Below are 8,048 nucleotides of genomic sequence, written 5' to 3'. Positions count from 1 at the left end.
TGTTCAGCTTTTAGCAAACAAAATATGTTGGGTAGCAAAGTGTGGGCTGAAAAAACTTAATGGAAAATGAATCTGTTCAGTCAGTCTCTACCAACATATTTTATGCCAGGGTGATGCCATCCTGTTGGAGGGCACTCTTGTGGTAATTAGTCACCACATGTCCAGGGTAATCAGTGTATCACTACAGGGCAACTGATACTTCAGTATGTTTTCTTCCATCATATTTAAAGCATAACTATCTTTATAGTTCAGTTTTTGACATTTAACAGTGGAAACTCCCATCTGACAGAAAACTGGTTTCCAGTGGTTTCACTGCACAGTGTGCCTGAAATTACAAGTGCAGCATTGCCTTCATTTTCCAGGACACTCACAAAACAGCAGCATCAAGGGAGTGTTATAAGTATCAGGTAATCCATGTTAAGTGCTCTTAACATAAAATTGTGTAATTGGGAAACCAATGTAACCTAGTAGAAACCTAGGTGTTAGCTTTAGACAAGTTATGGTGGCAGGCTCAGCTTTTTGCAGGAAATTCTTCTAAGTGTGTTTAGCTGAGCTTTTCTGTTTGTCTCTGTGACAATATATAATGAAAGCTTAGCTTGGCTCCTTATTGCTTGTAAGTGGAAGGATAATCTGCTAAATCTCTCATTGGAGTACTCATGTCTTTGAACTTTGTCAGTCTTTTGACAGCTTTATTTAATAATCATTAAAGTAAGGGATATTTCTCTAAGGCTTAGAGTAGCTGAGCTAATAACTCCTCTATATTAATAGCTACAAAATGAAAGCCAGTTCAAATATCTGATGACAAGTGGCTAACACTGTGTGGACTTTAAGGTGTTAAGCTGTCTCTGGAGCTGCTTAGTAAGAAACAACACAGTATGAATCTTAGCTTTTCCAGCAGTTCTGTCAGGCAGTATTTCCAGTCACTTCACATCAGATGCCTTGACACCCTGATCAGTATCAGGAAAATGTTACATGGCTACCCATCCATATACCTCTAACCCACAAAACGTAAACTGAGCTTTTTGGTTTTGGGGTATTTTTCACTCATCTGTACTTAAGATCAGGGTTGGTGGTGTTACTTTAAGTGCTGTTTTAGTAAAATGTTAACCCAGTGCATTTTACCAGCATGGAGAGTTCACAAGTGATGTGGATGTGCACTAGGTTTTTGGAGAGCAGAATGACAGCTAGCATATGGTATGATTCCTCTACCTATTCCTCTTCAATCCTGCATCAAAGCAAGAAGATAGTCTGTAGAATGTGTTTTGTATTTGTCTTTACTAGTGCTCCAGAAAGTTCAGGCCCATATGAAGTATTATGACCATTGCCCAACCTCCTTGGACCTAATACCCATCTACTCAGAGTCTTCTGCTTCATAGGGAAAATCCTGTTTGGTATTTATATCATTCATTTATCCTGTAGACATGTGAAAGGGCCATGAGAATGCTTTTGGGCATGTCAAGCTAATGAGCTGGGCAGGTAATGGAGAAATCTGTTCCTTAAATGATTAAAAACTCTGCTAAGCAATTGCTGGTTTATTGCTGCTTGGCAGAACACCACACAGCAACAGATATGTACCTACCTACCTCATTCTCAACTCTCTTGAATAACCTTCTCTGTGGACTTTTAACAGTTTCCAAGGCAACTGGAAACAGAAACATCTCTGTAAACCAGAGCTTCCTAGAACTCTCCACTTCAAATGGTACACACAGTAATTACAGCTTTCTCTTCATCACTCAGTTTTCACCAGATTTTCAAAAGATCTGCAACTAAATTTGTCCCATCAGTGGGAGATTTTGAGATTTTCTTCTCTAAAAATATAAAATGATCATGGCAAACATTATTTTGACTTCTTGAGGAGATGTGGAAAGATACCATAAGCCTTCCCTTCTGAAATGCTAATTATGAGCAGCCCATCTGCCAGAGCTGTTTCCATAAACTAAGCAGGAGGGGTCCACAATGAAACAATTACAGAAATAGAGAGAAACCGAGCTGGCAGCTGTTGTTTGAGCAAGGTCTACTGTGAGATGTGTCTCAGTCTTCAGTGAGACTTTTAGCCAGAGCATGGCACCAGCTGAGACAACAGTACAGACAGAGTGAAGTTTTTCCCCTCTCTCCTGTGGACATAGGACCACATTTTTGTAGAGCATTTTGAAAAGAAATGTCTTTATTCTGTATTAACCTGCCCAAAGAAAAGCCAGCCAGCATTTTAGCAGAAGATAGTTACACACCCTGAGTTATACCTACTAAAGCAATACTTTTGCCAAAACCAGTGCAAGTAAAGTCATTTGTCCCCAAAAGCTTGGAAACAGCAAATTTATGTTTAAGAATGTCTAGTTATGAAGGTCTGGATTTACAGAAAAAACAGAATAAATGCATGAAAATAAATCAGCAAAGACAGCTCTACAAAAATATGCGTATTGTGTTAAATGTGCAAGGTTATATTTTCTAGATTGCTGTTCTGCTGTACTGATTTATTATACTATAGGTACAAAATGTTTAAGGCTGTTTCATAGTAACAACCACGGTTTTGTCCTTGAAGAAACTGGAACCTCAAGCCTAAATGAAACCAGTTTGAAATATTTCACTTGTATGCTCTCTACTACTTTTGACTTTCTGTGCATGACCTTGGCCTAGACAGCTTCTCTCTGTCTCAACTTTAGAGGTATTGAAGGTATTCTTTCAGCGTTACCTTTCTATGAAAAAGGAATTTAGAGTGAAATAAAAAAAATAAACCCCCTAAAGCATGATGAAAGAGAATAATGAAGAGATTATAGGTATATATATGTAAATTATATATATATATATATATATATACACACATATACATATGTACTTTATTTAGTAGCCTAGGTTATTAGATTATTAAACTCTTTAGGTATAAGTTTGAATGGTCAGATGATTCATCCTTTAAGGTAAAAGTATATCTGTAGTATGACATTCTCAGATCATTCCCTACCATTGGTAAAATCTCCAAAACATGCCTGTAAATGGGCAAGCAGAAATAACAGTAACAGAACTGTGCTATCAGAGTTATGTAAAATGTGCTATTTTAGGAGTACCAGATGAGGTGACAGCCAGAGACACCTGTGAAAAGCTGCAGTAAATGGAAATGGGGTCACTCTGGGAAGCTGTTCAGTTAAACAGGGGGCTTCCTTGGAGTAAAAGGAGTGTTTCTCTCCTCTATGTTTTTTATTTTGGATGAAGAGCATGGCTCAAATAAATTCATCTAGTGTGATTTTAGGTGCTGTAGGCTGTGAGCTGGGCTCCAGAATGATGCAGGTCTCCATAAGTCCCCTGCAAGGATGTCTCAGATTCCTGGGATATGTGAGTTGGGCTTAGCCAAGGAGTTCCACCAAAGGTCTCTGTGTTCAAACTTCACTGGTGATTTCCTCCTCACCAGCAAGTTACCTTCTAATGAGCATGAGAGCAGCTGGGGAGACAACAGGCAAAAATCCAAAGAAGTAAGAGAGAATATGGAAAACATTAACAACTGATAGGAGACAACATTTGGAACCAGCTGTAGGAAGGGGTTCAATGTAAGACTCTTTGCCACATTTCCAAAAGGGTGTACAGATACTTCCCAAGGTGACCTTGGCTGCAGTGGAACACAAATGTTCTCTGGGCAGTGATGTGCCTTCACTTGAGATTATCTTGGAAACCCTTGGTTTAGGCCCTTATATTTCTGCAATGGGAAGGAGAATGCTTCTTATTTAAATATTGCATGTTATGCTGTTATAAGTACATACTGGCATAATAATGACAATCTGATTGAAGGGAGTAAGGATATAATTGATTCATTTTTCTACACATTTTACAGAAATAGCATTCGTGCTTAAATATTTATTTTACAATGCCCTTGGCCATTTTATTTTCACTATATTGAAATTTTATCTTGGGCTAAAAAGAACTTAAATTCAAATGATAATGTCTGTATTGAATTTCTTCATTAATTTTCTTGAGAAATAAGTTTGGAATTTTTTTTCGGTATTGGAATTACTACTGCTTGTGTCAATTATGCTCATTTAAAACATTTAAAAGAAATATTTTCTTTCCAAAAAAGAAGTTATTTTCATTGCTTTTTCTTTTAAGGAGGCACATGTTGGCAAAACAAAAGTCAGCTGCACTCCTAATGTTCCCTGGAGGTCAGTTTTTTAAAAACAGATTAAAATTAGCAAACTTTGACTGAGGTCTCCTGTGTCTGTTCTTATTCTATCTCCTTAGAAAATTCCCTTTTGAGTTTTCTTGTTCTTAGTCAAATTCTGATATGTGATGAACTTGTGTGGGATAAGGATCATGATCATTGTACACACTGAGTTTCAAAATTATGTTTTGACAATTTTGTCCAAGGAACAAAACTTGTATGGAGATGAAGAAATAGATGATGATGAGGAAGAAGAAGAAATAGAAGAAATAGAAGAAGTAGAAGAAGTAGAAGAAGTAGAAGAAGAAGTAGAAGGAAAAGAAGAAACAGAAGATGGTGAAAAAAAAGAAGGAACAGAGAAAAAAGAGGAAAAAGTGGAAAAAAATGAAAAAGAAAAGGATCGTAAATCACCGGAGGGAGAGACAAGCAGTAGTAGTAGCACTGTGGAAACTGGGGAGGTAAAGGCATTTACTCCTATTAAGTTACTGGTCTCTGAAAGAACTTGGTTCTGTAACTAACTTAAGTTTGATACATGTGTACCTATGCTTTAAATGCAAAGTTGTTGTTTGGGGTGGTTTTGGTAGAGGAAGAAACACATATAGGTGTTAATAGTTAAACTTTTTTTTTTTAACAATTTTGAAAGAGTTGTTTGGTTTTTTTTTTTTGGTCTATAGACAGAGGAGACTACTCAGAAAGAGACCATCGTTCAGCAGGGTAAGAATACAATTCCCAAGAATTGTACATTCTAAAGACAGATAAAAGTTTTCTAAACAATATTATAAAAATACTGGACAACACAGTTCTTGTTCAGAGTTGGCAAAGCAGTTCTTGAGAGGTAATGAAATTTGAGGGGCAAACCCCCATTATTAACTGTTAATTATTTGAAAGAATTAAATACTTTTCCCAGTCATATGTTGCAGGAAGTCCACAAGGACTTTCTCTTAGCAGGACTGAATCCTGTGCAGTGCCAAAGTCATGGTAATTTTATTGTCTCTCAGGCAACTTCTTTAGGTGCCCTGTGCCTCAATTCAATCAAGAAGCTGCTCAGAATTCTTCCCCATCTTTTTCAGCTGACATTTCCTCATTCTATTCACAGAGAGATTATTTTAGGTGAGATGTGATAATTGCTGAACCCTGTTCAGGATGTGAAGATGTAAGTCTAGAAGCTCCTTGCAGTTTTGATGACAGTTTATGGGAACTGAATACTGCTTTATAAAAGCTGGGGAACATGAAATTGGGTGCCCTGTATGTATAGGACTTTTTTATTTTAGAAATTTGGAATAATCTAGAATGGTTCTCTTGAAAGAAAATAACAAGTGTGGTATAAAACAGACCACAGCCTTTATAATGAAGAAGCTATGCCATTTATTTTCAATATTATAATGGAAATAGCTTGTACAGAAGGGATGCTAAATATTTTTCCATTATTCAGTGATCTGGAAGTTTTGGTATTAAGTTTGAAATGTATATGATTCATACAGGGAATATAGGAAAATTTAAACACAGGAACATCAACTGAGATGGAAAGTCTTCCTTTCCCAGAATTGTTTCTATGGAATAAAATTCATGCTGAACTGTAACTTCTGTCCTAAAATCAGCTTCTCCAAATTAGAATATATTTGCAAATAAGTGTGCAAGACATTGTCTCCTGTCAGCAAGAGGAAACTGTGAGTGTCAAGTAAAAATATTTTCTATGTTGTCACTGCCATAAGTGTTCTGTTCTTAGAAATAGAGCATCTGGAGAGTAATATCAGGACATTATATGGAGAGATTAAAAAATAAAAATAGTCTTTTCAGGTTGGGCATCAAGTTTTACTGAATATTCTGATTGTTTTTTCAGTTTTATTTAGTGATCTCTACTTCAAAAATAATCTGAAGAGTAATTTTTTCTGCTTTTCTGTGATATTTTTCTGATTTCCATGAATCAGAAGAAATTTAATATAAACATTTATATTATTGTAGAGAAGGAAAACACTGACAATCATGCTGTGAACAGTTCTTCAGAGAACACTGATGACCAAAAAACTGGAGTGGGGAGAAAAAAGGTTTGTGGCCTGATGTTTCTTTCTAGCTTTGCCAGTGACCAAGAAGCCAGTGGGCAGTTACCAAAGCAAATACCTCAACTTATATGATCTGCAAAGATAATTAAATTGCTGAGCAACCTGTTTCTTCTGTTTAAGACTTGATTTTATTTTTTGATAGAATAACTTTAAATTGTTCAAATAATAGAAATGAGTTAAAGCCCATTATGTCCTCTTAATGGATGGCACGTCCCTGAGAGAGAGATTGTTCATCACATCATGAATTGGTGAGGTGAAAACTTAGGACTTGATTCCTATGGGATGTTATCTAAAAAGATTTCCCCTCCTATTTGTCTCTGAAATCAGCAGCTGAGCTCACTACCCTGCATCTATTTGCAACATCCTAATTTTGTCATCAAATATGTCTCTCTATATAGGTGCATGAGCATGGTGAGGAGTACCTGATATAGAATTTCTTACAGGTTGTAGGATCCAGAGGCTCCTGCAGAGGCTGCTGAGTTTCCTGTTGACCAAAGGCCCTAAGCAGTAGCTAACTTTGACACCAGGGTGGTCTCACTGAGCTCAAGCACTGTCATTTATGGCAGTATGTTTATCAGCAGGCATAGTAAGCACTTTCTGTCCTGGGGCTTCATGTTTAGTCCTTGCCTCAGGCTCTTATTTGAAAGAAACTCAAATAAATGCACCACTTACAGCATTTTGTACAAACTGTACAATGTGTAATTTGACAAAATGCAATCACTTTAACTTTTCTGATTCCCATGTGCTATTTTAACACATTTTAAATATTGCAAATGTTTCTCAATATTTTTTAGTGATTTTGTTTTGGAAAAAAAAAAAAATTTACCAAGGAGAAATCTGCCAACCTCATTTAACTGTGGTATATACAAAGGGATTTGTGCTTTTTTAATCTTGAATTTCACTGCTAACTGTTTCAGTCATATCATTTACCTGTTTTTTTCACTCCAGTTTTCCCTGTTTAAGCGAAAGCCACTGATGAGCCAGAAGAATGTATGTAGCAGAAAGGAAGACAGCTCTGAAAAGCCATTGCAGAGTGAAGAAAAGGAAAAGGAAGATTTAACTGGTGAAAGCAATAAGGATGAAAATCAGAACCATACACTGGAGAATTCCAGTGAAACTGTGACTAACCAGGACAGAAGGATGAAAGTTAATACATGTATATTGCTGTAAAACTGTTGTAGTATAAGAGAATGTGACAGTCTTAAAGCACACAGTGCAATTTTTACTTGAAAACAGTTATGACTCGAGATGTTGATGGCTGCTTTTTTTGATTGATTGGATTGCTGTAATTTTAAATAGGCAGATGATTTTCTTGGTATTTATTGGTAATTTTAATAGTTCAAAATGATATGCTTATCAGCACCTTGCTGGAGTTCTGTGGCCTTACCTGTTGATGTTCTAAAGCAAAATATGGGAGTTTTTTAATGTGAAAAGTTGAATACAGGCATTTTATGGTTTTTGCTAAATAATTTTCTTCTGTTTCAGTCTACAGAGTACCACTTTCAGCATGACACTCTTGCAAAATTATAATAGTCTATACACTACTTGGTTTAACAACCAAGCTAATAATATTTAAGGTACTCAGAAATATACATGTTTCTGTTTTGACATAGCAAAAATAGCACTAAAACTTTCAAGTTAACTTGTGGGCCACTATGGAAGAAGTTATTTGAGTATGTGCCTAATTTCACTCATGGCAGTAGTCCCAGTGGAAACAGTGTCAGGATGGAAGTATCCTGCCAAGCTGGGACAGGGAGAAAGCTTTTATTTCTGAGAGGTGCTGAAAAATCTTTGCTCCTGCTGAAATTGGCATAAGCTGATGGGCCTCTCTCCTACTGAATCAGGCC

At 36.5% G+C, this 8,048-nt stretch overlaps 1 long non-coding RNA gene across 1 annotated transcript; it reads left to right on the top strand.

Moving 5' to 3' along the window:
• The first annotated feature begins 4,870 nt into the window (after positions 1-4,870).
• Positions 4,871-7,161, top strand: LOC136553736 (uncharacterized). The gene is made up of 3 exons (XR_010783213.1): positions 4,871-5,294; positions 6,104-6,186; positions 7,150-7,161. It is a non-coding gene; the product is annotated as an uncharacterized lncRNA (long non-coding RNA).
• The last annotated feature ends 887 nt before the right edge of the window (positions 7,162-8,048 follow it).

This window comes from Molothrus aeneus, chromosome 2, assembly GCF_037042795.1.
Source record: "Molothrus aeneus isolate 106 chromosome 2, BPBGC_Maene_1.0, whole genome shotgun sequence".
NCBI classification, from domain to species: domain Eukaryota; kingdom Metazoa; phylum Chordata; class Aves; order Passeriformes; family Icteridae; genus Molothrus; species Molothrus aeneus.
This window is presented reverse-complemented; position numbering and strand designations above follow the sequence as displayed.